This window comes from Aythya ferina (genome assembly GCF_964211825.1).
Source record: "Aythya ferina genome assembly, chromosome: 4".
NCBI lineage: Eukaryota > Metazoa > Chordata > Aves > Anseriformes > Anatidae > Aythya > Aythya ferina.
The window spans coordinates 50,779,726-50,802,154 of record NC_140300.1 but is presented as its reverse complement, the minus strand read 5'-3'; the positions used below and the strand labels follow the sequence as shown (position 1 = coordinate 50,802,154).

The 22,429-nt window shown below is 38.6% G+C and overlaps 1 protein-coding gene and 1 long non-coding RNA gene across 8 annotated transcripts in view; both read right to left on the bottom strand.

Moving 5' to 3' along the window:
* PALLD (palladin, cytoskeletal associated protein) overlaps window positions 1-22,429 on the bottom strand; it is a 194,878-nt gene that overhangs the window by 140,244 nt on the left and 32,205 nt on the right. The gene's annotated exons all lie outside the window — the stretch shown is intronic.
* Window positions 6,896-10,042, bottom strand: LOC311436301. Its single transcript, XR_014692734.1, has 3 exons — window positions 9,870-10,042; window positions 8,343-8,423; window positions 6,896-6,941 (listed from the first exon to the last, which is right to left on the bottom strand). It is a non-coding gene; the product is annotated as an uncharacterized lncRNA (long non-coding RNA).

Below are 22,429 nucleotides of genomic sequence, written 5' to 3'. Positions count from 1 at the left end.
CGAGCACTGGAGCACCTGGTAACAGCAGTCTAGATGGGATCTGACGGTTCAGAGCAATGGTTCCCTCTCACCTATGCATGTCGGCAGTTGTGCAATGAATGCTCTGTCTTCCTGAGGCTGCCCAATAAAATGCTCCTCTAAAGGAAAGCTCTGCCAACAGGACTTTGAGCACTGCAACAGTAATGGAGCATGAGGTAATTAGATATGTTTTATTACTGAGAAACAGAGGTTAAGCACTTGGTCCATGGTCACCCGTGATATGCAAGAGCCAGGTCAGAACCTAGTTTCCACTGCCTGAACTTTAAGACCACCTTCCAGGTGCTGACTAGGTCTCTAGAATAAGAATAAATTCAGACCTGGCATTACCAGATGTAAAGCCATAAAATTACTATTCAGCCTTTTAAATAATTGATCAGATTAGAATGAGCAGGCTGATGTAAATTATTACACAGCACTGCATGGCAACGCTTGGAAATTATTCAATATTGGAGCTTAATTCTTAGGAGTCTGTTTGCCTGTTGTTGAGGAAGGGCTTGATACGGCTGATTTCCCTTAATGTTGAAGGCAGTTACACACATAAATCTTCAGCGTGCACACCAAATAACTGCAGCTACATTCACACAAATGGCAGGTAGCTTCCCTTGGCTTACGTACACCTAGGCTTACATCAAGTTACCACTTCTAGTACCTGAAAGGAGATTAACGTGATCTCAGAAGGAAAGAAAAGAAAGAAAACTAGAAGCAGTGATGTTACAGTGGGTTAGAAAAAATAAATACTGAATAATCACATGTAAAATGCCAAACATTTTTTAGACCCCAAGAACTGTTGGGGCTTGTAGGATTAACACAATTGCCTGTCTAGCTGAACTGGAATGCATATTGTCTATAACTGAAATGCTGCTCTTTGTATACTTCCTAGACCAGAAAAAGATTTTGAACTAGAATACTATAATTATTTTACCATGTGTATAAGGGAACCTCTTAGAGAACTGCTAGGTATAATAACTTTCCAGTGGAATAATATTTTGGACTTGGAGGGAAGGACTATAAAGAGTTAAAGAGTAAAGAAAAAGATAGAAAGTTACGAGGAGAAAATTGCATTTGCACAGTTTAAATTCGATACATAAGGTACATCACATTTAATACAACTGTGGTGACTTAGTGCTGAATTCACGGCTGGCAACACAGACACCCAGGAGTTCACAGGAGAAGAAAACAACAACACAAGAGCAACAACAAACCACTGCATAAGGAAACCTTATTGATTTGCAGATCAACAGTAAGCAAAAAGAAACCTTTATCCAGTGTACATAGTCTAATTCATACTGAAAACATAGAAGTGGCAACTGCAGAGCTTGCAGGCTTTCCTTCAGAACTGGCAGACATCTTGCTGGAGTTATGAAGGGTAGAAAATTGTCATACCAACTATTAGGTGTATTGCAGTCCCTGTGCTTTTTATAGGCACAGCTAAATGATCCCTACAAAAGACAATTATCTACTTTATTGGAGCTGAATAGCTAGGCCCTTTTATTCCCATCTGCAACATTAACTAAATTATACCAGATACAAAGTGAGACCCTACGTGTCCAATACAAAACTGTTTCGTTCTTCCACGGGTGCTGTTCCTACCATCATTTCTCTTTTTCTGTGTAACTTCCCAGCCAGAGTCTGTGAATACAACTCTGTTGATTAGAAGATAAAATACTTAATTCATGCAGGTCAGGGCAGTAATGTAGAAGCTAAGATCAAAGGCAGAAAGCTGTCAGCGGTTTTGTCAGTGCCTTGCATTAAGCCTGACAGCAGTCAAATCGACTTAGCGAGGCTCAGGCTGCAGAGATGGGCATCGCCCTGCAGAGCAACCCAGGCTGCAGAGAACAAGTACCTCAGCACTCCTCTGACGGTGATTTTCAACAGTAGCAGCACGTCTCAGGCTGCCAAGGGAGGGGACTTCTGTCACTGAAGCATTTGAGATTATGATGATCTGTATTCACGGACTGCTGCAGGGATGCTGATGATAGTTCACACAGAATGCTATACACTAATGAATACAGACACAAGAGGTAACACTGATCTATTTACCCATCTCTTGACTGTAACTATGCAGTCAAAGCATGACTGAGTCTGTTTCATGTATTTACAGATCACAAAAGCAGCAATCACACAATTAGAACAGATGGTTTGGCTGAACTTGCTGGCGTGTGACTTAAAGCTCTATGTAACAATTTCTGCTAACGATCGCCACAATTTTCATCTCCTGCACTTAAATCAAAGTCCTCATTCAAGTGCTCTTGAGACTACCAAGAAAACCAAAACGTTTTTTCTGTGGGTTTGTGTGAGGCACCTAACAATGTATACAAACAGCATCTCAGAAAAAAATCCTAATGCCTTGGTGTATGCAAAAAATCCACTAGCGACTATTTATACTTTGCTTCTTAGTTTCAATTTTAATTTAAGATATTTATCTTTCTATACAGTGTTTTTAAAAGTTTTATTTATTTTCAACTTTTTCCTTTATTTTTCATATTTGCTTACTAACCCAGAAACCAACAGGAACTAACTAGTCAAGGCCCAGCAACAATACAGCTCATTTGCACTATTTTTAAATGGTTAACATTTTTGTCAAATTTTGTTCTCAACTTATGGATGCAATCTTTCCCAAATATGCTGGTTTCCTTCACCTACACAGATAAATCCTGTTATATTGCACATATTCCTACACAGATAAATCCTGCTATATTGCATATACTTGTCTACTATATTGCACTGTCTACTTTCTTCATATAAGGACAGACAGATTTTTTTGAGAAAACTGCTTGAAGAGAAATTGAGAAAAGAAACTATTAAAGCTGGAGTTAAGGTCACTTATATAATCATAGTATTACAGTAAATAACCTAGAAATTAACTTTCTCTCAATAACAGATCAGTATCTAGAAGAGTCAGGGAAGTTTAGACACTGCAAACCCACATTTCTAACATCACAACTAATTTCTAACCCTGCTGGTGTGGACTGAAACTAGAAGCTTTCTGAATTCAATTTCCACCATTAACTAGCACAACAGTACACCAGCAAGAGTAATTAGACCTGTTCTGATTCATAATATATTGTTATGAAAGACATTTTTCCCAGTTCCTGGTGAAAAGGCTTGGTCTCTACGTAGCAGCAGTCATCTTCACAACTGTGCTTTCCTTGGATATGCAATTTCCTTCTATTCTATCTCAGAGGTAGGTACAACAACAGGCACGGTAAAAAGTCACCCATTACAAGAGCTAAAGTAGGATTCAAAACGTTGGATTCCCAGATAACATCTGTGGTGTTCTAGGACAAATACAGCGTGTGCCAAATGAAAGGGTCCAGCTGAAAGAGCAGATCAGAGGAAGGAAAGGGTGGGGAAGGAAAACCGACTGTCTTTGGAGCTTCAGTTCTCCCAAAGGCAGCAAACCCTATGCCACCATTTCCTCAGCATCCTTCCTTACACACAGCATCCTTTTACCAAAATTACATAGCCCAGGCAAAATGTGACCAGCTTACTTGGCTTATGCAAACAGATACCTGTCCTCAGGGTTAACCCCTGCAGTACTGTGCACTTCAAAACTCAAAGACTCTTTGGGGGAGGGCTACATTCACCACCTACATTCATCCCCTAACTAATAGTGATTAACTGATATTAATGATGTTCAGCACCTACTGAGTACTGAGTTAAGGCACTTTACATGCTCTCACTAGCTGCAAGACACAGCAGGGCTCTCACCCAGCACTTCGGTTCCAGCCTCACAAACAAGCTTATATCCATGGTTGACAGCTGCCAAAATGGCACGGTCCTGAAGCACACACCTACCAGTGCCACATCCTTGTGTCACCATCTGTGTAGCTATGGCCAGTGCCTACTGGCTCCAAACATTCATCTCTTCCAAGATTCCTCCCACCTGCCAACACGTGTCTCAAAGCCAGCCATGTCTCAAGGCGTACCATGTGCATTTTTCATAACCATTATGAAAACAGAAACATGAAACGTTATCAAAAGCAGTTTTCACTGGAAAACTGAAAATTCCATAGGAAGCCAACAGGTCAAGTGTCAGTGCTCAAATCTGCTTTAACGTATATTCATTTCTGTATTGACTGGAATTTATATATGTGTTTTCTATGGACCACAGAAATCTTAGAACTCCTTGATCCTTGTTTCCAGCCCTTTTCCATCTTGCCCCTCTCCACTGTTTAAAAAACTGACCAGAGAGAGGGGATCTATTTTACACATGAGCTGTGCAACGCAGATGGTGCCAGCGTTACAATCAGGAAAGCCTGGTCATTAAGTAAGTGGTCATTAACTTTGGCAAGAATGACAAATGTCAGTCTAGGTACAGATTAATACCCATATGCCCTTAACAGCCCTATCAAAGCTGGCCTTAGAGATGTCCCAAAGAACTGAATAATTCAGCCGTTGTATGGAAACACCTGGCTATACTATGCAGCAGAGTCCTACCACCTCTGCTTCGCTGTATTTGTGAAGCACCGAGGTACCTGGAATTTGTCAAAGGCTTCAGGCAGAAGATGCCCCGTTTAAGACCAGGCACTGTCAGGGCCGTGCTTCCTTTCCACCTCCCCCGGTAGAAAACCGGGGTGTTGTATTGTTTTATCCACACTACAATTAATATTGTACTATGTGAAAACAATTCAGGTTGGTTTTAAGTATTTCATGAATGTTAATACAGCAAAACTGAACAATGACAGAACACAATAAGACATAAGGGATAGAGATTTCAGGGTGCTGTAGTCTACATTTTGGCCTCTGATTAATTGTCACAACCATTATTCAAAAATACTAATAGCTTTCCCATCTGCATTGCACACTTCAAGGTTACAAACAAAAAAAACTGCAAGAAAGTTTTAAATATTTAAATTGCAGTTTATGTGAGGCAGAAATGAACTACACAGTGGTTCATGTACACTGGCTAAAGGGTTTTTGTTTGGTTGTTTTAGTTTTTATCATTTTTTTTTTTTAATTTATAAAAGCAGTTAAGAAAAAAGTTAGTTTCTTGCTTAAATGTATTTCTCTCTCTAAATTATAGGACACTATCTCAAAAGGATGTACACAGCTGTATGAATTATTATTCTCATTTTTTCCCCAGTTTCATCAAGATATATTAACTACTTAATATTAAGTAAGTAAAGACAGTAAAAGGGTTATTGGTTATTGTATTTGCTGTTACAGAACAATACATGTGTACAATTCCTAGAAAACTCTTACAGCACTACTGTAAGAACTGTTCTTCATATTTGCTTCATCTTCCAACCAGAGGATTTTTCAATGTTAGAACTTTTAATCTTTTTTTTTCTTTTTTTTTTTTTCTTTTTTTTTTTTTTCTAAATATGAAACTCCATGGATTTGTTTTCCTATTTATATATAAAAATGCAATCACCATCTAAGAGTCACATCCTAAGGGTGGCACATCCAATGTGCAACAGCCACAGTGACAGGAAGGTTGCAGGGAAGACTCAGCAGAGCAGTGGCTCTGTGGTAGAGTACAACAGCCAGATGTGGTGGAATTTAGCAGTGCCTCAAGGGCAGAGATCATTCAATGTAGGGGCTTTGAAAGCAATGCCAGTCTGTCCACGGGCCTCCATGGACAATGAAAGCCTTCTATCAAGTGCTGTACATCAGTTTATGGGAAGAAGGATATAAGGGAGAAGAAAGGACAACGAGAGTATTGAGGGATGAACAAGACTGGCTTAAGACTATTTCAGAATAAACAATATACATTAAAAAAAAATAGTATTATAAAGTGTTTACAGAATAGATTACTACAATTTAATCCTCCAGATTAGGGATATGCTGTACTTTAGATAATTACAACAGATACCATTCTATGTCAGAATTTTCCTTACAATACCCATGTAATCAGAACGGTAAATCTGGAGTTAAGACATAGGAAAGGGCTTTGTTTAGAATTAAAGCAAGACTGATACACTAGTGAACAATACAAAATGAGCTGGTGTTCAAGTTCAGGATGAACAGAACCTTGAGGACAAAGAATGGATTTTAGAAGCACCATTGATTCCATCTAAGAAGTTAAGTAGAATTTCAGTAAATTCAGGTCATCCTTAGCCACAATAAAAACACCTTCTCTTGAACATCAGGCTTACATTAATTTCTCTCTAGTGTATTATACGTATCATATATAAATTATAAATTATATTTATTAAATTAAATTATATTAATTTTAATTTACATTTAAGTGTTTAAATATATAGACTTCTCACTCCTCGTCAGAGCAGCCCAAAGTGTTGGTTTTGTAAGCAAGCAATTAAACCATGTACAAACAAAAAGGTCATTGTCCTCTGTTTCTACTTTTCTTACATTGCAGAATTTATTTGGAACTGAACTTATTTAGTGTGATTTATGACAGGGAGATCTTCCCTCATATCTGTCCCTCTCCCTCTCTTGCTCTAAAATCAGGCCACCAGTTCCCCTCTAACATCCAAAAGAATTCCTGGGATACATTTACTGTCATGTAAGAGAGAGGAATGTTTGTATTCCATGCAAAATATTCAAAGAAGCCATCTCTCCTTTTAGTCAAAGGAACATTAACAGCTATGTGTTTTAACCCTGACCTTACCATTAAATGCCATGATCCCAACTCAGCCTCCAGGCAATTAAAAAAAAAAATAAATCGTTTGAGTATATCCAGCCAACAATTTCCATGTAAAAAAAAAAAAAGTTTAAGTTGGAGCCATGTGGTCTCAATCAGGCAGTAAAAAACTCTCTGTATGTTCTTAAATGCACAACTGCAGTATGCCCATAACCTCCCTTTTAAATCATCTTAACCAGATCTGAATCACTCTCACCACAAATGATTCGGTGGCCCTGGAATGTGCTGGGTAGACAGAGTTGCTCTGCAATGGACGTTGGGACATTTCCCACTTCCCTAGTGTTAAGAGAATAGTCTGCAGGGAAAGAAAAAAAAAAAAAAAGGCTAAAAAAAAAAAAACTAAAGCCAAGACAAAAAGTGACATCACAGTTCAATCATTCAAGGGAAAAAGGAAAAAATGCAACTACTGCCTAATAAATCAGTGCTGTGTGCCACAAACCACAGTGAGCCAACACAGCCAAAGAACAGCTTTTTTTGCTGAAGCAGAGACACCACAAGCAGCTGGCAGATCCATGTGTAATTGTATTCACAGAGAGCTATTGAATTCATTAAGCTAGCCAGGCTCGGAGAAGTCGATCAATTAAAAAAGCAGAACCACCATGATTTCAGTAACAATCTGCACATCCCTTTATAAAGCACTACAGCTCTGCTTGCCGTGGGCGGCCACATTTTTTTGGCACAAATAAGAATTTATGTGGCCCTTCATTAAAAGCTTGTAGGCTGATTGCTCAGGATCAGCCAACGCCTGTGAAGTACTTATATCACCTGGATAAATGCTGCTGGCCTCCGCCGCCACTCCACTGGAGTAAGCAGGAACTGTAGGCACTAAGCACCTTAGCTTTCTCAGGACATCTCAGAAGAAGTTCCAAAGCATGACTTACTTCTGCAGTTATAGTAGAGGAAGGGGAATGTAATTCCCTGGGGGCTCCTAAAAGTCGAATTTAAGCAGCAAATAAGCAAGCTTCACTTAACTAACTGTAAGATTCTTATGTCACTTACTCTTTAAAATCTGTCTGCAGCCTGAAAGATTTCTTTTGGTCTTAATCACCTCAAAAACAATTGAAACATGTAGCCAAAGTGATGTGCATTTAAAACAGGAACAGGCCAGAGCCAAGACGTTTGGATCCAGGTATTAGCCTTCTCCTACTTCAGGGATGTTGGAAGCCAGGGGTTTTGGTTAAGGCCCATCTCTGAACTCACTCAGTGCCAAACCTCACAGTCAGTAGAAAATATGATTTAACATATCAAAGCAGGAAAAACAGCATAAAGATGTCAGATTTTTCCACCACATCAACGAAAAAAAAAAAAAAAGAAAAAAAAAAAAGAAAAAAAAAAGAAAAAAAAAAAAAAGAAGTCATTATAGCACCCATGTAAATTGTGAAACTGAAAGCAACTTCTGAGAAAACCTGACATAGTGCCATCGGCAGGGGGGAGCCCAACTCTGGAAAACACCATTCCATTTTTAGCTCCGAAAAAGAATCTTTGCTAGTTCTCGTGTGCAATTCCAGTACAGTGAATAACTTGCCATAAATAGAGTTAGGAACTGCCATAGAAAGAAGTGCCTTAGTCCACTGCAAACAAAACGTGCACTAAACATCACCTACATCCTAACACATTGCAAGCTATCCTGCTGAGCACCATTTTGCAATTTTTCCAAAGTAAAAGAATTTAGCAGATTCATTTATTTATTTATTACCATTTAGCACACCAAGCAGACTGCTCTTCCAAATGAATGGTGAAGGTCAGAAAGGGCGAGTTTTGGTTACATATTTCTGAACTAGAAAAAAAAAACAAAAGTTGCAGACCTCAGAACAAACAGGTTATTGACAGTGCCTGCTATACTTTGCACAATCACCCATTTGCACATTCAGCATATTTTTCATGTGACTAGATTTACCTTCACAAACCTCTGATAAACCAACAGAAAATAAGGCAGTAGAGGAAAGGTGCTGCATGCCAGTCCACATAAAACACTGAAGTAACTACTTGAAGTAGTTAATTAAGCCAGAATTAAGAGATGAGAAAGGAAAGCTTTCCTCTTTTCAGGTCTATTGTCCTAGTAACCTTCCCCCAGCAAGTACATAAACGCATCAATGATCTAGTCTTCTTTCCTTCCCTACAATCACTACTTACTTGAACGTTTGGATTTCAAGGGTTTCTTATTTATCACTTAAAGATAAGCCATGTAGCAAGACATAACAGCATGCTGATAGCAGTGCTTATCACTAGCTTTAAAACAAATAGGTCCCTAGAGTGAATTTCTTTTGACAGCTAGGTGCCATTTCAGAAAGCAGGGCATTTGGATTAACCTGCCGCTGTGTTGATTTTTATAAAACTTTTCTGAAAGACAAGATAGGGAGAGGGGAAAAAAAGATCTTTGTTACAAAGCAATTTATTCTGCTAGCAAACTTAGAAGACGGCAGTCTTCTGACAGCAGTCAGCTTTTAAATAAAGCAAGACCAGCTAAATCACTTTGCTTATTGGAAGACAACCAAGTTTCTTTATGCAGCTCTTGTCCCCTCTAAGATAGTCATTTATCCAAGCACATCCTCTCTTCTACTGTACATTAGCTTTCACTTGCAGGCACTAAAACAGAAGGCCCTCCGATCTTTTTGTTTTTTAAAAACAGATTCGCTTGGCCCCTAAGGCTGGAGGGAAGGGAGGGGGGAAGGTAAGAGGGGTAGGAGGGGTTACAGGGGGCAAGGGGGGACGACCTCTGAATGAATGCCAATCATTTAAAACCAGTCTATTTTTGGTTGCTAAAGATAAACAGTCTTAGGAAGCATCTCATCCCTTTTCACTCCCCCACCCTCCCTGAACTTTAGCTTTATAGGTATCGTCTGCAAGGGAAATCTTCAGTGCCCAGGTTCAGCTCTTGCACTTAAAAGAAATGGGTTACTCTGCAAGTTAAAGCCACTCTGTTCTACACGATTCAAAACAAAGAAGATCTGCAGAAAAACCAATACTGAAGCCATTTGGAAAGCTTTCCAGAATTGCACAGGTACTTAGGAATGTGGCTAAAATATATACATTCTTGCAGCGCATTTTGGAAAATGAGAAATGAGGAAAATTTCACTGCTAGGCGCTGTTTGGAGACCACTGTTACTGAAGACGCGCTGTATGATTCACTCATGCACTTCTTTCCCCTCTCCTATTGTAGTAAAACAGCTAAAGCACCTTATTCTTTCTTGCATCTTTACACATATTTAATGCTGGCACTTACCGTTGGGGAACAGATGGACCCCCACCCCCCCAAAGAAGCTGATGGCTGATCGTCTCTGGATCCTTTATTTCTCGCCTATTCCCAGCTTTGAGCCTTGCTGCTCTAAATTCAGCCTAGTTTGCAGAAGAGCAGAGAAGAAATTAATAGAGAGCCGAGTTGCCAAAATTCCAGCCACTCACGGTCAGCAACGAAGACGTTCTCCCCGGTTCTGAGTGATTCCAAAGAACAAAGCCTGCTGGCAATGAGGAAGCAGAGTTTAAGTCCTGTGGCTTCAGTCCAGCTGTTGCTCTCGCTTTTGCTTCAGCGTACGTGAGAGTGTTTGTATGAGCTTGTAATGCATGGAAGAGATGGGGGCTGGGGAGAAAAAGAGGGTGTGTGTAAGGGGAGGAATGCTAGTCATATCCAAAAATAACATGAAGGAAGTAATGTGGCGATCCGTCTCCCCCCAGTCTCTCCCCTTATCACATGTGCAGAGTATCTCTACGTTAAGATTCTGATCTCAAAAGTAGGTAGAGAAAAAATTCCTGTGTGACTTGCAGCTCGCTTGATTGTGCTATTAAACTGGAACTGAGGAGCTCTACACTTAAAAGGACATGTCAGAAAAAGCATGATTTAGTAGCAGTCTACTCAGTAACACTGAAGCCAGAGTGCATTTCATGCTGTATGCATTTGTTTGTTTGCAAACTGGAAAGAAAAAAATAAAGGCTATTTTTAAGTTTACTATGTGTCTGAAAAAATAGTACCATGGTTGCCTTTCCAGAAGTTCCTAAATTCCGCTCCTAGGTATTTCTAAATGGTGATTGTTAAAGTAGAAAATGTTGCAAATGTACAGTATAATGCAGAAATAGGGATATAAAATATCTTTAAATAGTTTATTTTTTCCTAAAGGATTTCCACAGTCAGGAAAACACTTTTATCAAAACAACAACTACAAGCAACCAACCAAACAACAAAAAAAGAAAACCCCACAGAAAAATAAATGAGGACTTCTTTCCTAGGTAGTCACAAAGCTGCAATGTAACTATTGTCAGCAGTAAAAAGCTTTAGAATATTGGTTTAAATAATAATTCTGGGCTTCTTAAAATCATAAAAATGGTCATTAACAAGTGAACAACAAATTTAAGGAAGAATAACAAACCATTAGTGATAGCCTTGCCTTTTAATTGCTTCATTTAATCTGGACTCTGTCAAATAAATTTGAGGGTCACTAAAGCTACTTCTATGCCCAGAAGCAGCCTCTAATGACAATTTCTGAAGATTGTTTATTATATCAAGTCTGTCTTGAATTTCAAGCAAATGTCCTCAAGATATTACAAACTAACACATTATATTTTATTCTTTTATCATACTACTTTCTGAGAAGTAAACAGCATTCCTTTTTAAAAGGCTTAATTAAAACACAACAATATGAAGAACGGGCAAAGCAATCTTGGATTTAATTTAATCTCCTGTAGAACAATTTACCCCAAGATCCTCAGGTACCTGACATGGTACTAGGTGCTTTAGAAAAAGAAATCTGGTCACTTTCAGCAATGAATAGTTCTGAAATAACAATTCTCACAATAGAAATAAAAATGGGAAAGAAAGAAGAAAAGCATTGAACTGCAGTGTGCCAGTTTTGAGAATGATAGGAAGAAACAGCTACCAGTTTACACAAGAGTTTGTTCCTTAATATGGAAGACAGTATAGCTCAGACATTAAGATTTCTGCATCCAGAGTCAATGCTTTTTCTGGACTTACTCATTTATTTATTTATTTTTTAATCCATTAGTAAGACTAATGGGTCTTTGGATAAGGAGCCTAGGTTTTATAGAACCCATATAATACCGCTCCCTACATTCCACTTACATTAAAGAAATTTCAGCACTTTTCCAAAGCTAGTAGCAAAAAATTGTTATGATAAATTTAAGAATTACAAATACACTCTGTGTTGAAGGTAAGTCTCAGAAGCCTATAGAAACCATCTGGAATGAAAGTAAGTTATGATGATTTAAGTTTGCCTTCCTGCATATTCACTAGAGACTGAATTTCAATATATTTCAAGGCCATAAAAAGTTCCAGTAAATCCAAGTTCTGTATCAGGAAGTTCCCTGAGCCCTACTGTGATGTACTTTTCTCCTGGTACTTTACTCCTTGGTAAGCATTACAAAGCTTGGCTTCCTTTCCTATCTCAAGGTTTGCCAGCCCAAATTCTACCTAACAAACTTCAAATGCAAGAAAAGATCAAGAACAGATAAGATTACCTGAGGGCTTTTAGTCCACACCTCATCTCATCTTGAATATCAGCTGCACTGAATTTGCTGACCTGGCTAATTACGGTTTTAACTTGAAAAACCATATGCTTTCAGTGGACAACAATAAGCCTGTATCTAGTTTCATTGCAATTTAGTCTCCAGAAGAAAGAGATTTGTCCAAAACCTTGCTCCAGACATTTGAATTTGTTCTGCTCAATGTTATTGGAAAAGCAAGGGACTGGAAGAATATGAATTCAGAGAAAGTATAAAATGACAACATAAACATGAAAAAGCAAGTGGAAAACAAAACAAACAAACAAAAAAACCTGTCATCCACTTTCCTCTGCCCTATCATAAGCAGAGACGCAAAATCATCAAGTGGTTTCTAGAGAATTTGGAACCCTGACAACCAAATAAAATGTGATAAACTAAGGCTGAGTAGCTCAGTGGCCGATGTTCCACAACATTTATCCATCAAACTACTCAGTACTAGGATTTTTGTCACTGTCGGAAGTCTACACAGATAACAAATGCATACAGCACAAAAAAATACCTACAAGTACTTGTTATTGTATAATTAGTGAACTAAAAAACGCTACTCCACTAACATCATGGTTATTTATCTCCAATAGAGTGTAACCCTATCACATTTAAGAAAATTACAACTGTCCATTTGCCAATTTGCGGCTGATTTGCACCAAGTACCATCTTATTTCTTGACTACAAACATTTCAGCTGCAAGTTTCAATTTCTGATGAACATTTCGCCTATTTCAGTTTGCTTTCCAACTATCCTCAACTCTAGTTAAGGAAGGAAGGAAAAGAAAAGGATATATTACACCTTCTTTCATTGAAAGTTAATTCTCACTACAGGCAGAAATGAGAAAGGCGGGAGTAAAGCTTTGTCTAGTAAGATATAGTCACCATAAACTGGTTGCTCCTTGGACCAGGTGGCTACAGCAATTTCTGAAGCATTAGATGCATGGATAAGAAATTATAAGAAGCAAACTATAATGCAAATTCAACAGATTCCTTAAGGGTGACCAAGGGTTCTAACCGATGGCAGAATTGGCTAGTAGTAGCTTCTGAAAAGCAACGTTTTCTCTTGTTGCTATATGGTAAGACCCAGTGAGAAAAGTTGTGGCAGACTCTCTGGGACTGTTGGCATGAAGAAGCCACTACTTTTCATTTTTTCTCTCCTGAGAATAATAGTGCAATATAATAACATCCATGTATTAAGGAGAAAAAATAAATTTGACTCACTTCTTCTCACCACTTCGTAGACACAAGCTCTGGTGAACTGGGCCATTTAACAACTTGAGTGTCTCATACTTTGTACGCACAAATGTGTTCCCAATATAGCATATGTAAATCTGACATTCAGCAGTAAAGGTCACACAGTGTTTGAATGTAGGGAACACTTGCGTGACCAGGGCTATAAGCTAAGAAAAGAAGCAAGACTGGTGAAAAATGCAAAAAAGGTAGGAAGCTGAGGTCAGACAGCCTACGTGTTCCTCACACATTTTCTTTTTAGAAAGCTACATACTTTAATTGTTCAAATGATGAGCTGTTTTGAGTGTACATTTGATTAGGTAGGAAAATATTTAAAGGTTTTGTTTTTTTTTCTTTTTTATTTTATTTTATTATTATTTTTTTTTTCCTATCCATACAGCCCTCCAACTTCTAATCATGATTTCTGTCACTATAGACCCAAAGCATGATTTCCCCTGACCTCTATCACCTTCCTCACTGCTCTCAAAGATTTGTATTCTTTTAAAACGCAGAACTATTTCTGTGGTAGATACTTAGAGAGGAGTTTTTTTCTTCACAAAGATAAAGCATGAAGTATTTGCATTCTCTGAAGTTATTTAGATGTCAAAATTTCATTCTTAATGGGGCTAAAGAGCACTTAGACATTTTTGAAAGTTAGATTTCACTGTGTAGTTCCAAAGTCTTCTCCTATCGAAATAATATAATTTAGTATTTAAGAGAAATACAATCCTCCCCCCCCCCCCCCCCCAATATGTTTGAATTTAAATAAATGTTTAGAAAAAATATGCTCTAAATCAGAGGAAATCAAGATTTCCGTAACACTTGCCTTGCATCAAAATTTTCTGTGTAGATAGAGAAAAGAACATACACTATTCTACCTTTGGGGTCTCTGATGTTCTGTTTACAAGCTTTGTTAATTCTCTTAGAGGTAAGAAGTAGAGGTGCACAAGAACAAGGTATTAGAAACAGCCATACAGGCTGTGTACATAAAGTGATGTGTACAAATATCTCATAGTACGATAATTAATGAGATTTCTTCCACACAACCCAAGGGCAGAATTTATATCATACCTCAACTGAAGTTTCAAAGAAATCGCTAACTTCTCAAATCCTGTGCCTATGAAAATGAATGGTAACTACAAGCTACAGCCTCAAGCAGGATGCCCCGGGGGCAGTATCTGTCTCCCACTGACAGCATGCATTCAGGCAAGTTTGATTTTCCAAATGTTTTATTGCTGCATTGTACCATTAACTGTTAGAAATATGTATTTGTTACAATTACACCAATAAAAATTCTCATAATCTGCACTTAAGCCGGAAAGTCAATCAAATATAGGAATGCTGTTGAGTACACATCTCTTTGATTTAGATGCCAGAAGAAATTCTCCAAAGACCCAAATATGCAAGAACAATAACTATTACTTTCCAGACCAGTTACTACATCTGATTTCAATGAAAATTTGTTTACTTTTTGGAGTTACATGCAGGCACCCCAAGCCCAAACAAGTCAAATGGCTGAAGTATTTTGTTTAAGTTAAAGAATCACCTATTTCTTTCGCTGTCATTTAAAATCCCTTGTAATCTCAGGATAAGTATATAATAAACAGTCCTGAAATGGGTTTCATTTAAGTTTCTGAGTGATTAGAGGTAAAAGCATCTTAAAAGGATGCAGAAACTAGAGTGGACATGAGGGTAGCCAGTTTCTACAACCCAACACATTCACTTATTTAATTCATTTACTGTCCACATGATTCGTGCACTGGGGATATTCTGCTTGAGGCCATAGCTCATAGGAACTAATCTTAATAGACAGTGAATCTGAGAATCTTGTCCTTTTTCTGATCTTTCTATGTATGTGTGGATTTAGCTCACTTTTATTCACATATTAATGGAACATACAAGCCCAGAGTGTGCAAACAGTTAATGATTCCCTATCACCTGCTGTCACCAAGTACAAATCCAAATAGTCCCTTCCAAAATGTGCACATATTCTCGGTCAGAGTTAAAGATTTCCACAAATAAACTTGTCCTTTGAAATCTATTAAAGAAAATTATGCTCCTTTCATTAAAAAAGTATAAATCCAGTATAGTGCTAGAGAAAGACGTCAGCTTTGGTTGTATAAAAATAACAGACTACACCTAAAAATTGTTGCCACTCTTGTAAAACAATTTTCAGTGAAAGCCACCCAGTTCTGCCCCTATTCTACCCTTTTCATTTTTTCCCCCCTTTTTATTTATTTTTTTTCAAGTCCTTATCTACATCAATTACTACAGAAAATCCTTGAGAAGTGCCTTGAGAAGATGTAGCTTGAATACAGCACCTTGGTCACCTTACTAATGCAGCAGAAGCCACAGTTTTTTAGTGACTTCCCTTTCCAAGGAAACAAGGCAAAACTCTGGGACTCCTGACCAGACTCTGGTAGCAATACTACTTGAAACAGGCTTTCCTTCATTACCACCACCTCCTTCTCTATGCAAACAAAGGTCCAGGAAGTCTGCAGGTGACACTGCTGCCTTCTTAGCCAAGAAACAAGGAATGAGAGAGCCATGTTAGAAGAAGCTCATAAACCATTTTCTTTGTGTGGTTTCTGGAAAGCAACAAAATAAACCACGAAATCCCATACAATACATATTTTTAAATTTAGTTGCAATTCTAAGAACCTGTGAAGAACACAGTTGATGAACTTAATTCTTAGCTTAGTTTACGTATTTTGTTAATACGAACACTATCAAAATCATTATGCTATACTCTAATAACTAGCAGGAATTTATTTATAAAATGGAGCAATATAAGAAGGGGTCTGCATGGCCTCTGTCCTGTAGGTGCAACAAAACCCTTCTGCTCTCATACAAATCAGAATACCAGACATATTCTGAAGGAGTTTTGTTTTAAAATTCACTTATCCCTTTTTTAATCAAGCGTTTAAAGAACAATTTTAAGGGTGAAGAAGTATGGTTCTGCAGTCTCTATCAGTGATAGTTTTAAAAAAGCAATCCAGCATTTCTGTTTACATAAAAACATATTATAAGTTTGAAACAACAAATATTTTGCAAAAAAATGGCTGAACCTATGATCCCTAAACTGGGATGGACCCCCCCCAGTTTTATTTATCATGTCCTGAAGCTTTACTTCTCGAACACTAGCCAAGTTTTCAGCTAACAGTAAGGCAACTGCCATCCTTTGAAAGTCACACAACAGTTATTAAAAAATAAGTTGCATTGTTTACAACGAAAACATGGAAAATCTAACCATTCTGTCCTCACCGTACCACAAATTCTCCTATTCTCAGCCAGCAGCAGATTGAGAACAACCAGCAACCACAAAGCTTTAAAATGGGAAGAACAACCTCCTTTTAAAGAAACACAGTGATTAGTTTAAGCAAAGTGAAAAAACACTGCATTTTTTTCAAGACATGTTTGCTAAGCAATAGAAGCATTCAGCAGAGTTGATAGCTAGCCAACATTTATAAAGAAAGGAGCTAAATTGAAGAAACAAGCCCTTCGTATTGGATTTCTACTACCCAAGAAATTCTTATAGCCATGATAACAAGACTTTGTTTTTAATTTAAGCAAACAAGCAAAAAACAAAAACAACCACCACTATGATTCTTGATTTACTACTAGTGCAGAATATAAATCACTGGCACGCATGCTTTCTGCTAGATGGGGGTAGTATTTCAAAATGTAAAACCAAATTCATGTCTGAGATGACAAACGTTTATGCATGTCTACTTACACAAAAAGAGATCCTCTCTATCACTTAGTGTTTACCCTCTGTAAACAAGTTACAAAGCTAGCAAGTTTTCTTTCTCAAACTTCTATAACATTAAACTGTGAGGGATACTACATTAAACAAAAAAGGGATTTTTTGGGAAAGTAAAAAATATTTTTCATGATCAATGACAGAGAAAAAAGATTACATTTGGATATAGAGGGTAGGAACTAGAAATAACTTAGGAATTAACGCTTGTCAGAGAATTTATTGTTATCATCAGAAAATGAGATAAAATAGGCCTAAATCTGTCAGAAGCATATCTAATTCTTGAAAGGTTTTTGATGAAATCCTACTCATTTACACCTTCTTAGTTTGGAGTCAACACAGAATTTTATTTTTATTTTAAAAATAAACTATGCGATGTCTCTAAGCATCATTTCCAGAAAACATATTTTTGGCACAAACACTGAGGATTAGGTCGGGCAGGGGAAAGTTCCCAATAGATCACCCAGCAGAGACTGCTGACTGGACCATTAGGGGGTCCCAGTTCACGCACCGCCTGCAATGGGCCTCCCTTGAACATCAATCAATGCTTTTTATATAAAAGCAAGCTTGCTTTGGCTGTTTGGATAGCTGTGGAGTGGAGGCTGAGTTTTACCAGGATGCCTGCTTCACCTACTTCTGGGACAAATCCCCTTTCATCATTTGAAAAAATCTTAAAAATGCTATTCAGGCGGATTAACTGTGCAGCAGTAATTCTTCAAAAGTAACTTGAGGTAAACCACATATTTCTATGCCTGAGTATGGAAGAAAATCACTTCAGGAAATTAGCTCATGGGTAGATTAAAAAATAAAAAACACAAATATAATAAAATAAAATTAAGGAAAAAAACCAACACGTTATGCTTAACAGAAAGCGCCATTCCCTTTCTAATGCATTGCTGAAATCTTGAAGGAGAGGGGTGGGGGAGAGCAGGGCTGCATGCTGATATATGTGTCTGGCAGTGTTTGTGGCCAGTAGCGTCTGAAGCTGTAACCAAGACTTTTTTTTTGTCCTTAATGTGATTTTAAAATTGCAATTTTTCTGTAGACTCTCAGATGTTTTATATTAGTACATACAGAGCTGGTTCTGCTCACCAAAACAATACTTTTTTTGAAATATTTTAAAATATTCAGCCACTTTGGAAAATCAGTCTTTTACTAAAGCACTTAGCAAATTTACAAAGCAATACACTGCATTACTGTGTTTTGGTTTTATATATTCCAATGCACAGGCTATTTCTTGTTACCTTACTCCTCAACATTTCTGCTTTACTAACTGATCCAGCCAGCTTTCACTGGGGGGATTGGGGAACCAAATCATTTATTGGGTGGAATGTCCAAACCAGCTATTTTTGTAGCAGATTATTTTTGCTATTTAAAACTTGTATCTGATTTGCAAGCCACTGTCTCAAAAAACACCTAATGTGCAGCTGAAGGAAATGTATCCGAACTGCCCCTTCTTCAAGCCCATGCTGCCTTTCCCAAGGAGCACACAGTTAGCAGTAATCGTAGCCCTGTTTGTGCTCATAAAGTATGACCCCTACCCCTGAAGTACTAATGGCTGGAGATTTTTTCTTTTCAGACCTCCCACATATGAAGGTTTGCCCCTCTGCAAACCTCAGTCATCCTGAAGCCTGGATACAGTTTCCCTTCAGATTCACTTTGCTTGCTAGGGCACAGCAGACTATTTCATATAAATTTCCCCTAAACGCTGCCAGTAAGTTTGGGCCAATTCAAGGAGTGATTTTTTTTTTTGTTTTTGTTTTGTTACCTCTATCTAATCAATCTAATGCATACAACTTTTTAATTTTACATGCAATAAAACTCAGGCTATTCTTCAGGGATGATTTCTTATAGATAAGCAGGATCTAGGTTTTCTCCACCTTGATATTTTACAAAGCTCTCTGTGTTCCACAAATTGCTTTCTCTTCCCCTTAAGAGCATCATTGTCAACCCTCAAATTTGCACCTTGCAATTCTTTCTATATGCCCCCTAGCTTCCAAACAATGTATGCTGTGTTGACATCGATACTTCTGGTCTGGTATCTAGAAGCTGACTCATCAGCAGCTGGGGAAACAAAATAATAATTTTGCATAATGAGTTGTGCGAACAAAGGAGCCCTAAGCTCAGCAGGTAAATTAAGCTGGGTTTCTTATTTTAACAGAGCTTTGGACTAGCTAACTTTGAAATCTCTACTTTTGAAAAATTCTGTTTGAAATTGACCTCCAGCTCAAAGGTTATTATGCTAGAAGGAGGCAGAAATATCCAGCTGAAGGGAAGGCAAGATTTGAGTGTGGTCACAACAAGGAGAGCTGGGGCAAGTGCTGTGGAGCTGCATCCAGAAGGCAAGCTTTCGTGAAGTTTGGGATACTCTAAGAGCAGGGCCTACACAAAAGGCCACCTAGCCCACTGCTTTTCTTACAGTGAGCTAGCGTGTAGCTGGTGGTTTTCTTGTCCCCCCCGCAGCCCTTTGAAATCCCATGCTCTTTTAACCAAGGCTTTTCACTTGGGTTTGTTTGTTTTTGGTGATGGCAAGATGAAAGAACAACAAACAAACAAAATCAGTGAAACAGTAACAATGTCAGACAAGTCTTGTTATAGAAAAAAACTTTCCTAATTTCATCTCATGTAAAAGATTTCTGTGATGAAGCTGAATTTGCAAAGTTTCACATAGAAGAAAGCTTAAGGGCACCTGGAAAAGACTAGGTGAAGTTGTCACGTACAGGTGTCTGGGCAATTAATACAGCGCAGCAAATGAGCTTTTTGAATTGCAGCTTTTAAATGAGGGCTGTCTTCTCCCACAGCAGGCCTTTCCTTAGGTGCAGTGTTACAGGTCAGCCCCAGATATTGCAAGGGTTAGACAGGAGGCCGTTAGGTGGGAGAAGCTGGGGCACCTTACCCCAAGAGCATTATTCCTGCAGCACGTACCTTCCCTCTGCCTCTTCCTCTGCACTCCTCCTGGCAGAGCGCACGGCCCTCAGAAACGTGAGAGCTCAGAGCCCTTCTTGCCTGCTCACATTCACTTGCCAGTGAGATGCTGCCTCACTTGGGTGGTCTTAAGTAATCAGTAGGTAATGCTGCTGGCCTAAAAATTTCTCCTCAGTCCTTGTAGACAACCAGAGAGCTATAGCACTACTGGCAGCTGGGGCAGGAGCCCTGAGAGCCATGCAGCAGGAATTGAGGTACCCTCCTTGAGGCTGCCGTCTGCTCTGTGACTCCCTGTAACCTACATACTTCATACCCCTTTCAGCTTGCATTAGGGGAGGAAGTGCTATTGACCTGTTGTCTTCCTTCAGACTTATTTTATTTAAGAGAGAAGTCGCACCATGTCCATATGTCAAAATATCTCAGTATAGCATGAGCAGCAGTAACTGCTATACGAAAACAAAAGCGGAGTGATTGCATGTGTGTTTCAGAGCAAAAGCTGATCACATTTCACATCACTCTGCAAAGAGAGCTCTGAGCTAATTGCATGGCAAACAGGATTTACGGTGAAAAATGGATACTCCATGCATACGCTATCCCAAATGTCTTAAGCAGACATCCTGCTGCTCTCCAGTGCAGTATCTCTGATCTTTGCATACCTTCAACTATAGCCTCACAAACTGGAGGGCAAGCTGCCCAAGCAGATCTGGAAACACATTCCTAAAGTTTCACTCTTGCAGCATGGCCAGCTGCTTTCTAACAGTTGATGAACAAATGCAGAAAGCATCCACAAAGCATTCAAACACTCCTTGCTTCTTCACAGCTTTGCTGTGCACAAAAGGGTTAAGCTAGGTTAAGAGGACTAATGAGTAATGCAGCTGGCAAGAAGTTCTCTTTCCCTCTCACTCAGTGAAAAGCTGGCTTTTGTTTCTTCGTTCAGTGAATGAACTCATGCAGCAATACCTGTTGGCAAATTGAGGCTTGTATTGCTAAGTTGCATACAATGCTGCCAAGTCCTTGATGTCTTCACAGATCTTTGCTACACAGATTGCTATGCCAGGGACTCAGCAGATCATCAAGGCACACGGTGCCAGAAGGAACATCTCACTGCCACATGCCAGTCAGGGCTCCCAGGACATGGACAGAGCATCTGTGTTTGCCAAAGTTTGTTCACAGCCTCCCTTTTGGACACCGCCTGGAAATGCCAGCTCCTTCTTTAAAATAGAAGACATTTTAAGTGTGTAGCAAATGAAGAAAAACTTATCTTTCCTCTCCCTTCCCTTAGCCTCTGCCTACTCCTAAATTAGATATGATTAATATCAATTTATTACTACTTGTTGCAGTGATCTCTGCACTTGGGAAATAGAAATAAACTTACTTATTTACTCTATATTTATACAATTCCAAACACCAGGGCCCTAGGTTTGGTGGAGGCAGCAAGCTATTGCTATGCTGTAGCCTCACAAAGAAATTAAAGCTTGTTAGGTAATAGTGCTCCATTTTCTACCGGCAGTTTGCCTGCTTTGTAAAGTAGCCAAAACAAAACCAAAAGCCTACATAATCTGGGTTAAATCTGTCTGGACCACCCCAGTTCCATGCACAGCTTTCCAGTTCCGAGGGCATCCTTTTGCAAACACTACACGTCTTGCTTTGTGAGATATCTGTAGGAGGACTTGCACAGGAACTTTCAACAGAAGCGTCTGCAGAAGGAAGTCTGCCTATTGTAAAGACACCTACTGTCTGTCAAGCATGTAGCTTGCTGAATCGCATTCACACTTCTAGTGTGGGAAGAGGGGATAAGCTAGATGGTTTCTAGACATGCAGTTTGTATTTCCTCTTACATTACTCGTATTACTCTTCAGAAGAGCAGCAAACTGCTGAGTGACATGGAAAGACAACTGAAAGATGCTAGAAATGCAAATTACTGGGGATGTGAAATTGTATTCTAATTTAAAGAGCAAATAGGTCAATATACACAAGTGTCAACAACAATATTTTTACAAAAATTGCTAGTACATAGCAAAAAGCATATTTGTATTAAAATGTATGCATTTCAACATGCATTATAGATACCTGTACAATTGAAGCACTGGAGAAAAGACTGCAAAGCCTTTGAACTACTTAGACCTAATGGCATGATCCATGTTAAGTATCTCAAATTGCACCATCAATTTTGCAAGCATCATCCTATCTGTGTACTAAGATATTCCTTGCCTTCCCTGTAAATATACATTCAAACACACACACACACACCTCACAGCATTTATGGTTTCCTTTCATATTCTTCAGAACAGAAAAGAGAGAAAATGAAAACAAGGACAGATGCCAACAAACAGGTAAGATGGTCAGATAGTCCACATGCATTATTAAACT